The 13,515-nt window shown below is 43.2% G+C and overlaps 1 protein-coding gene across 1 annotated transcript in view; it reads left to right on the top strand.

Moving 5' to 3' along the window:
• The first annotated feature begins 816 nt into the window (after nucleotides 1–816).
• FRY (FRY microtubule binding protein) overlaps nucleotides 817–13,515 on the top strand; it is a 330,073-nt gene continuing 317,374 nt past the window's right edge. Inside the window, exon 1 of the transcript XR_014071062.1 lies at nucleotides 817–1,103. The gene's annotated coding sequence lies outside the window, so the exon portion shown is untranslated. The remainder of the gene's footprint in view (nucleotides 1,104–13,515) is intronic.

Genomic DNA, 13,515 nt, shown 5'->3' with positions numbered 1-13,515 from the left:
ATGGGACAGGTCCAGCCGGAATCTGGTGAATGCTGCTTTTTCTCAGCCCACCAAACCCGATGACCATGTTAGTTGCGAGCCAGGCGGGATCCCGGCAGAGACCACAGGGTCCTTTCCACTGGCTGAGTGGAGGGTGCCATCCGTGGCAGGTCACAGCTCACTGGCGAGACCTCTGGCTTCGCCTTGTCAGACAGCTGACCTTTCCCAGAAGCCATCTTCCAGGTAGAGCGCAGGAGGGGCGGGGAGGCTGGGGGGCTGCACTGGGTTCCCAGCACTGCTGCTCGTGCACACCCACCCCAGGGTCCTTCCTGCTCATCCCAGCCATCTATCATCTCCTCTGTCCAGCCCACTTCCAGTCGACTGCCCGCCAGATAAGGAATGTCGTAAAGACAGATGTTTGCTCTGCCTGTGTCATGTGAGACAAAAAGGTAGGAGGGAATGCAAAAATGTTTCCCAAAGTTTCCCAAAAACTTCTATTAAAAAACAAATCTACAAGAGTTCAGAAAACAACAATAATTAGGCTTGCGATTTGCATAGGTATTCATTCTGAAAGAGTAAGTTGTGATTGCTTTATGGCATAGCACCAATAAAACAGAGATTACGCTCAGTACTCGTCTGGCCCCTTTTATTACCCGTGTGCCACAACTGTTGGCATTCCTCAGTCTCCTGCACCTAATGATTTTTTAGATCTCTCCTCCCCTGTGCTCTTTACTGGGTATGGGAGGGGCTGCTTAGTAATTCTACACCTGTTCAAGTCCACGCCTATCAACTTGCTAAGCTTCCCAAACAAGTGCGGGGCAAAGCATGAGAACTCCTGAGTCTGGGGTGGAGACGGAGGCGGCTGCGCCTGGGTTTGGCTTTTCAGATTTTTTTGCCAGGAAAATCAAATGTATTTCCTACCATGGCAGTTGATGACAGCAATTTATATTCCAGGACGAAGAACAAACTAAATTCGTCGCAAAATGATTATAAATCGAGACGGAGCAGCCTGCCACCTGAATTACTCATAGGAAATGATATTAAAGCAAGACTTCAAAGAAACTTTAGAAACTTGGAACCCATTCACCTGAGGCGCCCAAAAAAGAGACCATCCATATTTCCAGGTAGGATTTGTTTCAACTGATGCCTGCCGGTTAAAACAACAACAAGGATTGTATTTCATTTCTAACAATCAGATGTGTTACATTTCAAATTAACTTGGGACATGTTTGAGAACTTGAGGCAGTAAAGTAAACATGTTTAATTGTAAAAAAAAAAAAAAAACAGAACAATTCTTTCATCTGAAAGCACTCCCATCCTTTTTCTTTTCTTGATTTATCTTCATATCTTTAAGGATCTGTAAATAGGTGTCTCTTTGACTTTAAGTATCTGTAAATAGGCAGCTATTCTGTCGGGCTGTGGATCTGGGACCTGCTTTGCTTGCAGTCCTGGAGAATTCCATGCTGCATTTCATTTTCTGACATATTTTCTTTATTTTGCAAGATTATTGGATTGTTGAGTGAAGCTGATGTTTGTGTGCACCAGAAATTAATGCCATTAAATACTCGAATGCATGCTTCAAATTCCTGTCTTGCATCAGAGCCTAAAACCATTTGTAGTAAAGGGCTCGATTAAACAGTGTAGATGGTGGAGTGTACTGGAGCTCAGAAGACTCCCAGATTTCAATCTCGATAAAGAGACTCTGGTGGTGGCCTTAGGTGGCCAAGCCTGGTATTACAGGTGTGTAGATTGTATAAGATGCCCGTGACAGTGAACTCTTGCTGAGGTATCACTGGTGCGTGATCCCCGGAGAGGATGAGTTATTTAGTCAGCTTATTTCAGTACTGTTTGCATTGGAATTTTCTGGAGAAACTGACTGATTGATCGGTTAGATTGATATATTAGACCCAACTGCTGAAATCTAACTCTGTGATGATAGAAAATAAACGAGGAGAATTCATTCAAGCTTTCCTTCATCATAAAAATGAAACAGACCCCCCTCACAGTCTTTGTACTGTTTTAGGAAATATTGAATAGCTAGGTGATGATTTAGAAATGTGGGCCACCAAGGCCACAAGCTAAAAATTTCAGTTCATAAGGAAGTTCTTGTGTTCATGAAGTTCTTGGGTCAGTGATGCTATCTTGGTGTGAAAATACTCTGCAGGAAAAAGCAAAGCCTGGGCTGCAGTGGGCCAGAGGTGTATGTGTGTAGGTGCATTGGCAGGAGAAGGAAGGGGATGGTGGAAACAAGGCTGTGAGGAGGAGCGTTTGAATGTCTGAAGTATCTAAAAACACAGTAGCTTTTTGCCTGTTCTCTTTGATCTGAAAGTAGCGAGGAGCCCAGACCTGCCTCGCTCTCGCTCTCCTGAGCCTGTGTGACACGAAACGCTTTCTGTAGAGCCAGTTCCCTAGCCTTTCTTCAGAAACCTGCTTCCAGGCCTGTTCTTCACCTTCTGCTCTTTCTTCTCCTTGTTTTTGGTTTAATGTATGGGAATCTATATGGGCTTCCTTGGTGGCTCAGTGGTAAAGAATCCAGCTGCCAATGCAGGAGACACGGGTTTGATTCCTGGGTCAGGAAGATCCCCTGGAGGAGGAAATGGCAACCCACTCCAGTATTCTTGCCTGGGAAATCCCATGGACAGAGGAGCCTGGTGGGCTATAGTCCATGGGGTGGAAAGAGTGGGACGTGACTGAGCTACTAAACAACAACAACAACATTGGGATCCATGTGTGTCATGACTCACCAGGCTTTTTTCACCAGCCCCCATTTCCATTTTGCCTTCTCTTTCTAAAAGGTCATCTCGTTCCGAGCTGTCAGCTACAATCACAGAATTATGAGAAGATCTCTAGCTCAGACCTCATACAAGTTATTCCTTTCTAAGATCTTGGACTGTCCTAATTAATTGGACAGGGTGGAGTTGTGAAAGAGGCATTGAACTTACGGGACCTGGGTTCTAGTGTAGACTGTGTCCCTGAAGGGCTGTTCGTGGTCTCCGAGCCACCTCACCGACCCCTGTGGCCTTCAATGACATTCTTTTTTTTTTTTTTTTTTTATAAATTTATTTATTTTACTTGGGGGCTAATTACTTTACAATATTGTAATAGTTTTTGCCATACATTGACAAGAATCAGCCATGGGTTTACATGTGTTCCCCTTCCCGAACCCCCCACCCACCTCCCTCCCCCTCCCATCCCTCTGGATCATCCCACTGCCCCGGCCCCGAGCCCTTGTCACATGCATCGAACATGGAATGGTGCTCTGTTTCACATATGACAATACACATGTCTCAATGCCATTCTCCCAGAACGGCCCACCCTCACCTTCTCCCTCAGAGTCCATAAAATTGTTCCATGCATCTGTGTCTCTCATTCTGTCCCGCATATAGGGTTATCGTTACCATCTTTCAGATTCCATATATATGCATTAGTATACTGTATTGTTGTTTTTCTTTCTGGCTTACTTCACTCTGTATAATGGGCTCCAGTTTCATCCATCTCAGTAGAACCGGTTCAAATGTATTTTTTTTAATGGCTGAGTAATATTCCATTGTGTATATGTACCACAGCTTCCTTATCCATTCATCTGCTGATGGACATCTAGGTTGCTTCCATGTCCTGGCTATTGTAAACAGTGCTGCGATGAACATTGGGGTACACGCGTCTCTTTCAATTCTGGTTTCCTCGGTGTATATGCCCAGCAGTGGGATTGCTGGGTCATATGGCAGTTCTATTCCCAGTTTTTTAAGGAATCTCCACACTGTTCTCCATAGTGGCTGTACTAGTTTGCATTCCCACCAACAGTGTAAGAGGGTTCCCTTTTCTCCACACCCTCTCCAGCATTTATTGCTTGTAGACTTTTGGATAGCAGCCATTCTGACTGGTGTGAAATGATACCTCATTGTGGTTTTGATTTGCATTTCTCTAATAATGAGTGATGTTGAGCATCTTTTCATGTGTTTGTTAGCCATCTGTATGTCTTCTTTGGAGAAATGTCTGTTTAGTTCTTTGGCCCATTTTTTGATTGGGTCATTTATTTTTCGGGAATTCAGCTGCAGAAGTTGCTTGTATATTTTTGAGATTAATTGTTTGTCTGTTGCTTCATTTGCTATTATTTTCTCCCATTCTGAAGGCTGTCTTTTCACCTTGTTTATAGTTTCCTTTGTTGTGCAAAAGCTTTTAATTTTAATTAGGTCCCATTTGTTTATTTTTGCTTTTATTTCCAATATTCTGGGAGGTGGGTCATGGAGGATCCTGCTGTGATTTATGTCGGAGAGTGTTTTGCCTATGTTTTCCTCTAGGAGTTTTATTGTTTCTGGTCTTACGTTTAGATCTTTAATCCATTTTGAGTTTATTTTTGTGTACGGTGTTAGGAAGTGTTCTAGTTTCATTCTTTTACAAGTGGTTGACCAGTTTTCCCAGCACCACTTGTTAAAGAGATTGTCTTTTCTCCATTGTATATTCTGGCCTCCTTTGTCGAAGATAAGGTGTCCATATGTGCGTGGGTTTATCTCTGGGCTTTCTATTTTGTTCCATTGATCTATATTTCTATCTTTGTGCCAGTACCATACTGTCTTGATGACTGTGGCTTTGTAGTAGAGTCTGAAGTCAGGCAGGTTGATTCCTCCAGTTCCATTCTTCTTCCTCAAGATTGCTTTGGCTATTCGAGGTTTCTTATATTTCCATACAAATTGTGAGATGATTTGTTCTAGTTCTGTGAAAAATACCATTGGTAGCTTGATAGGGATTGCATTGAATCTGTAGATTGCTTTGGGTAGAATACTCATTTTCACTATATTAATTCTTCCAATCCATGAACACGGTATATTTCTCCATCTGTTTGTGTCCTCTTTGATTTCTTTCATCAGTGTTTTATAGTTTTCTATATATAAGTCTTTTGTTTCTTTAGGTAGATATATTCCTAAGTATTTTATTCTTTTTGATGCAATGGTGAATGGTATTGTTTCCTTAATTTCTCTTTCTGTTTTCTCATTATTGGAGTATAAGAATGCAAGGGATTTCTGTGTGTTAATTTTATATCCTGCAACTTTACTATATTCATTGATCAACTCTAGTAATTTTCTAGTAGAGTCTTTAGGGTTTTCTATGTAGAGGATCATGTCATCTGCAAACAGTGAGAGTTTTACTTCTTCTTTTCCTATCTGTATTCCTTTTATTTCTTTTTCAGCTCTGATTGCTGTGGCCAAAACTTCCAAAACTATGTTGAATAGTAGTGGTGAAAGTGGGCATCCTTGCCTTGTTCCTGACTTTAGGGGAAATGCTTTCAATTTTTCACCATTGAGGATAATGTTTGCTGTGGGTTTGTCATATATAGCTTTTATTATGTTGAGATATGTTCCTTCTATTCCTGCTTTCTGGAGGGTTTTAATCATAAATGGATGCTGAATTTTGTCAAAGGCTTTTTCTGCATCTATTGAGATAACCATATGGTTTTTTTCTTTCAATTTGTTAATGTGGTGTATTACATTGATTGATTTGCGGATGTTAAAAAAACCTTGCATTCCTGGGATAAAGCCCACTTGGTCATGATGTATGATCTTTTTAATATGATGTTGGATTCTGTTTGCTAGAATTTTATTAAGGATTTTTGCATCTATGTTCATCAGTGATATTGGCCTGTAGTTTTCCTTTTTTGTGACATCTTTGTCTAGTTTTGGAATTAGGGTGATGGTGGCCTCATAGAATGAGTTTGGAAGTTTACCATCTTCTGCAATTTTCTGGAAGAGTTTGAGCAGGATAGGTGTTAGCTCTTCTCTAAATTTTTGGTAGAATTCCGCTGTGAAGCCGTCTGGTCCTGGGCTTTTGTTTGCTGGAAGATTTCTGATTACACTTTCGATTTCCGTGCTTGTGATGGGTCTGTTAAGATCTTCTATTTCTTCCTGGTTCAGTTTTGGAAAGTTATACTTTTCTAAGAATTTGTCCATTTCTTCCAAGTTGTCCATTTTATTGGCATATAGCTGTTGGTAGTAGTCTCTTATGATCCTTTGTATTTCTGTGGAATCTGTTGTGATCTCTCCATTTTCATTTCTAATTTTGTTGATCTGATTCTTCTCCCTTTGTTTCTTGATGAGTCTGGCTAATGGCTTATCAATTTTGTTTATCTTCTCGAAAAACCAGCTTTTAGTTTTGTTGATTTTTGCTATGGTCTCTTTTGTTTCTTTTGCATTTATTTCTGCCCTAATTTTTAAGATTTCTTTCCTTCTACTGACCCTGGGGTTTTTCATTTCTTCCTTCTCTAGTTGCTTTAGGTGTAGAGTTAGTTGATTTATTTGATTTTTTTCTTGTTTCTTGAGGTACGCCTGTATTGCTATGAACCTTCCCCTTAGTATTGCTTTTACAGTGTCCCATAGGTTTTGGGTTGTTGTGTTTTCATTTTCATTTGTTTCTATGCATAATTTTATTTCTTTTTTGATTTCTTCTGTGATTTGTTGGTTATTCAGAAGCGTGTTGTTTAGCCTCCATATGTTGGAACTTTTAATAGTTTTTTTCCTGTAATTGAGGTCTAATCTTACTGCATTGTGGTCAGAGAAGATGGCTGGGATGATTTCAATTTTTTTGAATTTACCAAGGCTAGATTTATGGCCCAGGATGTGATCTATCCTGGAGAAAGTTCCATGTGCACTTGAGAAAAAGGTAAAATTGATTGTTTTGGGGTGGAAACTCCTGTAAATATCAATTAAATCTAATTTGTCTATTGTATCATTTAAAGTTTGTGTTTCCTTGTTAATTTTCTGTTTAGTTGATCTATCCATATGTGTGAGTGGAGTATTAAAGTCTCCCACTATTATTGTGTTATTGTTAATTTCCCCTTTCATACTTGTTAGTATTTGCCTTATATATTGTGGTGCTCCTATGTTGGGTGCATATATATTTATGATTGTTACGTCTTCTTCTTGAATTGATCCTTTGATCTTTATGTAGTGTCCTTCTTTGTCCCTTTTCACATCCTTTATTTTAAAGTCTATTTTATCTGAAATGAGTATTGCGACTCCTGCTTTCTTTTGGTCTCCGTTTGCATGGAATATGTTTTTCCACCCTTTCACTTTCAGCCTGTGTGTGTCCCTAGTTTTGAGGTGGGTCTCTTGTAGACAGCATATATAGGGGTCTTGTTTTTGTATCCATTCAGCAACCCTTTGCCTTTTGGTTGGGGCATTCAACCCATTTACATTTAAGGTAATTATTGATAAGTATGATCCCGTTGCCATTTACTTTGTTGTTTTGAGTTCGTGTTGAAACATCCTTTCTGTGTTTCCTGTTTAGAGAAGATCCTTTAGCATTTGCTGGAGAGCTGGTTTGGTGGTGCTGAATTCCCTCAGCTCTTGCTTGTCTGTAAAGCTTTTGAATTCTCCTTCATATCTGAATGAGATCCTTGCTGGGTACAGTAATCTGGGTTGTAGATTATTCTCTTTCATTACTTTAAGTATGTCCTGCCATTCCCTTCTAGCCTGAAGGGTTTCTATTGAAAGATCAGCTGTTATCCTTATGGGGATCCCCTTGTGTGTTATTTGTTGTTTTTCCCTTGCTGCTTTTAATATTTGTTCTTTGTGTTTGATCTTTGTTAATTTGATTAATATGTGTCTTGGGGTGTTTCGCCTTGGGTTTATCCTGTTTGGAACTCTCTGGGTTTCTTGGACTTCTGTGACTATTTCTTTCCTCAATTTAGGGAAATTCTCAACTATTATCTCCTCGAGTATTTTTTCATGGCCTTTCCTTTTATCTTCTTCTTCTGGGACTCCTATGATTCGAATGTTGGGGCGTTTCATATTGTCCCAGAGGTCCCGGAGGTTTTCCTCATTTCTTTTGATTCTTTTTTCTTTTTTCCTCTCTGCTTCATTTATTTCCATCATTCTATCTTCTACCTCACTTATCCTATCTTCTGCCTCCGTTATTCTACTGTTGGTTCCCTCCAGAGTGTCTTTTATCTCCTTTATTTCATTATTCATTCTATATTGATTCCTTTTTATTTCTTCTAAGTCCTTGATAAACATTTCTTGCATCTTCTCAATCTTTGTCTCCAGGCTATTTATCTGTAACTCCATTTTGCTTTCAAGATTTTGGATCATTTTTATTATCCTTATTCTAAATTCTTTTTCGGATAGATTCCCTATCTCCTCCTCTTTTGTTTGGCTTTGTGGGCATTTCTCATTTTCCTTTACTTGCTGAGTATTTCTCTGCCTTTTCATCTTGTTTAGATTGCTGTGTTAGGCGTGGCCCTTCTGTATTCTGGTAGTATGAAGTTCCTCTTTGTTGTGGAGGTTCCTCACTGCGGTTGGGGTTGGACAGGTGGCTTGTCAAGGTTTCCTGGTTGGGGGAGCTTGTGTCGGTGTTCTGGTGGGTGGAGCTGGATTTCTGCTCTCTTGAGTGTAATGGAGTGACCAGTATTAATTTTTGAGATGTCTATGGATTTGGTGTGCCTCTGGGCAGCCTGTATATTGATGCTCAGGTCTATGTTCCTGCGTTGCTGGAGAATTTGCGTAGTATGTCTTGCTCTGGAACTTATTATCTCTTGGGTGGAGCTTGGTTTCAGTGAATTTATGGAGGCTATTGGATGGTCTCTTATTAATTAATGTTTCCCCTGGCTTTCAGTCTTATTCTTGCAGTAGCCTCAAGACTTCTCCTTCCATACAGCCTCAATAATAAAACTTTTAGGTTAATGGTGAAAAGATTCTCCACAGTGAGGGATACCCAGAAAGGTTCACTGAGTTACATGGAGAGATGAGGTGGGGGGGGTGGGTTGTAGTGACCAGGAGGGGAAGAGGGGAATTCAAATGTGGAGAGAGCAATCTAGCCAGTAAGCACTTCCCTCTGTGCTTTCCACAGTTTGGAACCCTCAGAGTGATTCACAGAGATACATAGAGAGGGGGGAGGAAGGTAACAGAGGTGAGCATGAGTAGAAAGGGAGGAATTAAGAGGGGAGAGAGAGATCTGGGCAGTATCCTGTTCCTGAAGTGTTCTCCGGTACCCAGAACACCCTCAGAGATTCACAGAATTGGGTTGAGAAGAGAAGGAGGAGGGTGGGAGATAGAGGTTCCCTGGGGGAGAAGAAAGAGCATCAATAGGGGGACAGAGTGATCAGGCCAGTGATCACACTCCTGAGTAAAAATGGGTCCTAAAGATTGGGTTCTTAAATGTACAAAGTTGATATCAAATATGTAAAACACAGATTAAAAATCTAGAGTAGAGGTTAGACTCTTATAAAACTTACAATCTAAAAAAAAAAAAAAAAAAAAGAAAAAAGGGAACAGTGTAAAAAGAAAAAAAAACAGTAAAACAGTAAAAAAAGAAACAGTAAAAAAATGTAGAACAGGAAAAAAACATTAAAAAAAAAAAAACACAAAAGGTATAAGATATATGTATGTAGTTTGCTTCAAAAATAGGGTTTTTTTTTTTTTGCAAGTTAATAGTGGGTTATGAAAATGAAACTTAAAGGTGTAATAGAGGACTTGAAGAAAAAGGAAAGAAGAGAAAAAAAATTTTTTTTAATTAAAAAAAAAAAATTAAAAAAAATAATAATAGTAAAAAATATATATATCCCGGACTTTCTCTGGAGCTGTTGTGAGCAGTGTGGGATCTGCTCAGTTTTAGATAGATCCTTATTCCTGCTTATACTTTTCAAGATCTGTAGGTCCTTTTTAATGCAGTCGGTATTAGCTACAGGGATCTTAATCTGTTGGCCTGTCCCTTCCAAAGCACTTCCCTCTGTTTATTTGGCTTCTGTTTGGAGATCTCTTCAGTATCTAATTTCCGCCCTGCATCAAAGCGGTGGAGGTGATCTCTTTAGGTTCGCTTGTTCAATCGTGCTGTGGGGAGGAAGGAACACTGCAATTCTGGCGTGTGTGTGGTAAGCTCGCAGTGTCTCGGCCGCACTGGGTTCGCCCCCGCTCACGGCGTGTGTGCTTTCCCCGTCTACCCTGCTCAGGCTTCAGGTTACTCGGCCGGGGAGCGGGCCCTGAGCTGCGTGCACTTCCCAGGACTAAGCCGCTCAGGTTCAGGCTCCCGGTTACTCCACAAAGGCGCAGACTCGATTTTGCCCGCGGCTTGTGCCGTTCCCGGTCGGAGCTGCCCGGGCGGCCAGGAGTTTGGCGAGGGCGCTGTCCCCTGTTGGGGCGGTGCGGCTTATCACCTCCCTGGTCCCCGCCTCGGTTTACGGGCGCGCCCGGCTCCGGTGTGCTTTGTGTCGGTTCTGGGGAGCTGGTCTCTGGCTGCGACCCTCCCGGCTGCTGTCGACCCTCCGGGATCTCAGGCAGTCTTTGCTTAAAAAACTGGGAGCCTGTTTGCAGTTTGGTAGGGGGTGCCCTCTCTGGAGCCGAGTTTGCCCCTTTCCGGCTCTGGCGGGCCCCGCCTGCCCGCTGTGTCCGGCGGGGGATGGCGCAGTCCGCAGCCGGCTAGCTCTCCTCTGGTATCGCTCAGTCCTTTGTTCTGTGAGCGGGCCGGCAGTGCCTTAGAGTTGGGCTTTTCGCGGGATAGTTCTCTCTCTCGCTGTCCCACAGTTTAGGTTACTATCTCACGTTAGCTCCCTCAGATTGCCCTCGGGGCACTCGGGCCCGGTCTTTACCCTAGGCAATGCCGCCCGCTCCTCTCCGTTCAGCCCCCACTTGCTGGTGGCGGATGATGCGAGCGTCTGGGGTTCTTTGCTGGGAGTTGCTTTAGGCACGTAATCTGTCGATTTTATTTATTTTTCCTCCCAGTTACGTTGCCCTCCGAGATAAAAAATCCTCCCCCACACCCGCCGGTGAGAGGGTTTCCTGGTGCTTGGAAATTCCTCCTCTTTTACGACTCCCTCCCCGGGACGGGTCTCCGTCCCTAACTCTTTTGTCTCTCTTTTTATCTTTTATAATTTCTCCTACCTCTTTTGAAGATAATGCGCAGTTTTTGTGAAAGCCTGACGTCCTCAGCCAGCCTTCAGAAGTAGTTTTGTGAAGTTTGGTCAGCGTTCAGATGTTCTTTCGATAAATTTGTGGAGGAGAGAGTGGTCTCCCCGTCCTATTCCTCCGCCATCTTCTGCTCTCCTCCCAATGACATTCTTTTTCTTCTGCCTAGTTCAGCTGCCATTCCCCACCTTGGGGACAGCAGAGGATGATGAGCTCTTAACAGCCTCCCTGTGTGCCAGGGTATCCAGGTGACAAGGTGGAGAGTTACCTGCCTGAAGTTTGAACAATGCTGGCTACTTCTTTTTTTTCCTAAATTCAATTTCAAATAAACCGCAACTTCACCGTCATGCAGGTTGCACTAACTTCTTTTTACGATAGATGACTTAGAAATACCCTGGCCTGAAAAACCCACCGTAGCTCCTAAAGGTCAGCTGAAACAGAAATGTACATTAAGTGTGTTGTTGTGCTCAGTCGTGTCTGACTCTTTGCGACCCTCATGGACTGTATCTCACCAGGCTCCTCTGTCCATAAGGATACTCCAGGCAGGAATACAGGAGTGGGTCTCCATGCCCTCCTCCAGGGGATCTTTCCAACCCAGGGATCAAACCCAGGTCTCCCACATTGCAGGCAGATTCTTTACCGTCTGATCTGTGAGGGAAGCCCAAGAATACTGGTGTGGATAGTCTATCCCTTCTCCAGGGGATCTTCCCAACCCAGGAATTGAACCAATGTCTTGTGCATTGCGGGCAGATTCTTTACCAGCTGAGCTACCAGGGAAGCCTCTGTATGATATGTAGTGACACATAAAGAGCAGATATAATGTGGGACCAAGCATCAGGGAAATTTAGGCACCAACTCAAAATGATAACTGTTGTTATCATTTGTCTGATGAGATTTAAGATTGAAGACGTGTCAGTGTTCTGATGTGTATTCGCCCTGACCCTTACAGACTCCCAGACAGCGTTATCCTCCGTCTCAAGTCCCCTGTTCTCAGTCCTGAGCTGAGCGATCGACTGCTGTGTTGATCAGTTCACTCACTCATGAAATATTCATTTAGTTCTTGCACTGGGCTAGGTTGGACCTTGAAGAAGCAAGCTACATGTTATTCTGTTCTTATTGCCCATTTCTCCTCTAAGGACCATCCCACATGTCAAATGGTTATCTACCCAAAATGAAAATGTGTTTGTTTCATTCCCTTAAATTCTTCAGTGACTCCCTTCGCTCTTAGGATAAAGTCCAGACTCCTTAATGTAAAGTACACGAGACTGCTTACCCAACCAGTGCTTCTGTCCTTGGCCCATCTCTTAGCATTCCTCCTGTTGCAGTCCTGCAAACCCAGCCCACTTCAGATCTCTGTGGCCCATCACACCTGCTCTTCTGGGTTAAGTGCTGTATCACCTATGTGGCCAGTTTCACTTGACTAATTCCTACCTTAGCTTTAGGTGTCAGCTTGACCCCCCTCTTAGGGAATGTCCAGGAAGTTTTCCTGACCCTCCCATCTGGGTTGGGTCCATTCTCCGTTCCTTCTCATGACACCTGGACTTTTCCCTATCACAACACTTATCATGTTGTATTGTAATTATCCATTTACTTGTCTATATCTTCCACTAGCCTGGGAGCCAGGGACCATATCAGTCCTGTTAACCATTGTGTCCCCTGTACCTGTCACAATGCTTGACACATAGCATGAACTCAGTAAATATTTATTCAGTTGACTCAGACTGTGGTGGACAGAGTGGACTCCTGGCATGCTTTGTGCGTTCTGTATGCCTCCTTCACTCTCCCATCCTCTCTCACCTCCCAATGCGCGCACACACACACACCACACACACACACACACACACACCACACACACACTACACACACACCCCCACACACACCACACACACACCCCCCACACACCATACACACACACACCACACACACCACATACACACACCACACACACACCACACGCACCACACACACACACACACCACACACACCACACACACACACCACACATACACACGCCACACACACGCAGCACATACACATACCACATACACACACCACACACACACATACCACACACACACACCACACACACACACCACACACCACACATACACACCACACACACACACCACACACCACACATACACACCACACACACACACCACACACACACACCACACACACACCACACACACACCACACACACACCACACACACACCACACACACACCACACACACACACCACACACACCACACACACACACCACACACACACACCACACACACCACATACACACACCACACATACACACACACACCACACACACCATACGCACACACACCACACATACACACGCCACACACACACACCACAAACACACACCACACTCACCACATACACACACCACACATACACACACCACACACACACACCACACACACCATACACACACACACCACACACACCACACACACACACCACACACACCACACACACACACACACCAAACACACCACATACACACACCACACATACATACACTACACACACACACCACACACACACACCACACACACCACACATACACACGCCACACACACACACGCCACAAACACACACCACACACACACCACACACACCACATACAC

This window comes from Giraffa tippelskirchi, chromosome 12, assembly GCF_054371585.1.
Source record: "Giraffa tippelskirchi isolate mGirTip1 chromosome 12, T2T-mGirTip1v1.2.pri, whole genome shotgun sequence".
Lineage (NCBI taxonomy): Eukaryota > Metazoa > Chordata > Mammalia > Artiodactyla > Giraffidae > Giraffa > Giraffa tippelskirchi.
The sequence above is the reverse complement of the archived record's forward strand: the minus strand, read 5'-3'. Positions and strand labels throughout refer to the sequence as shown.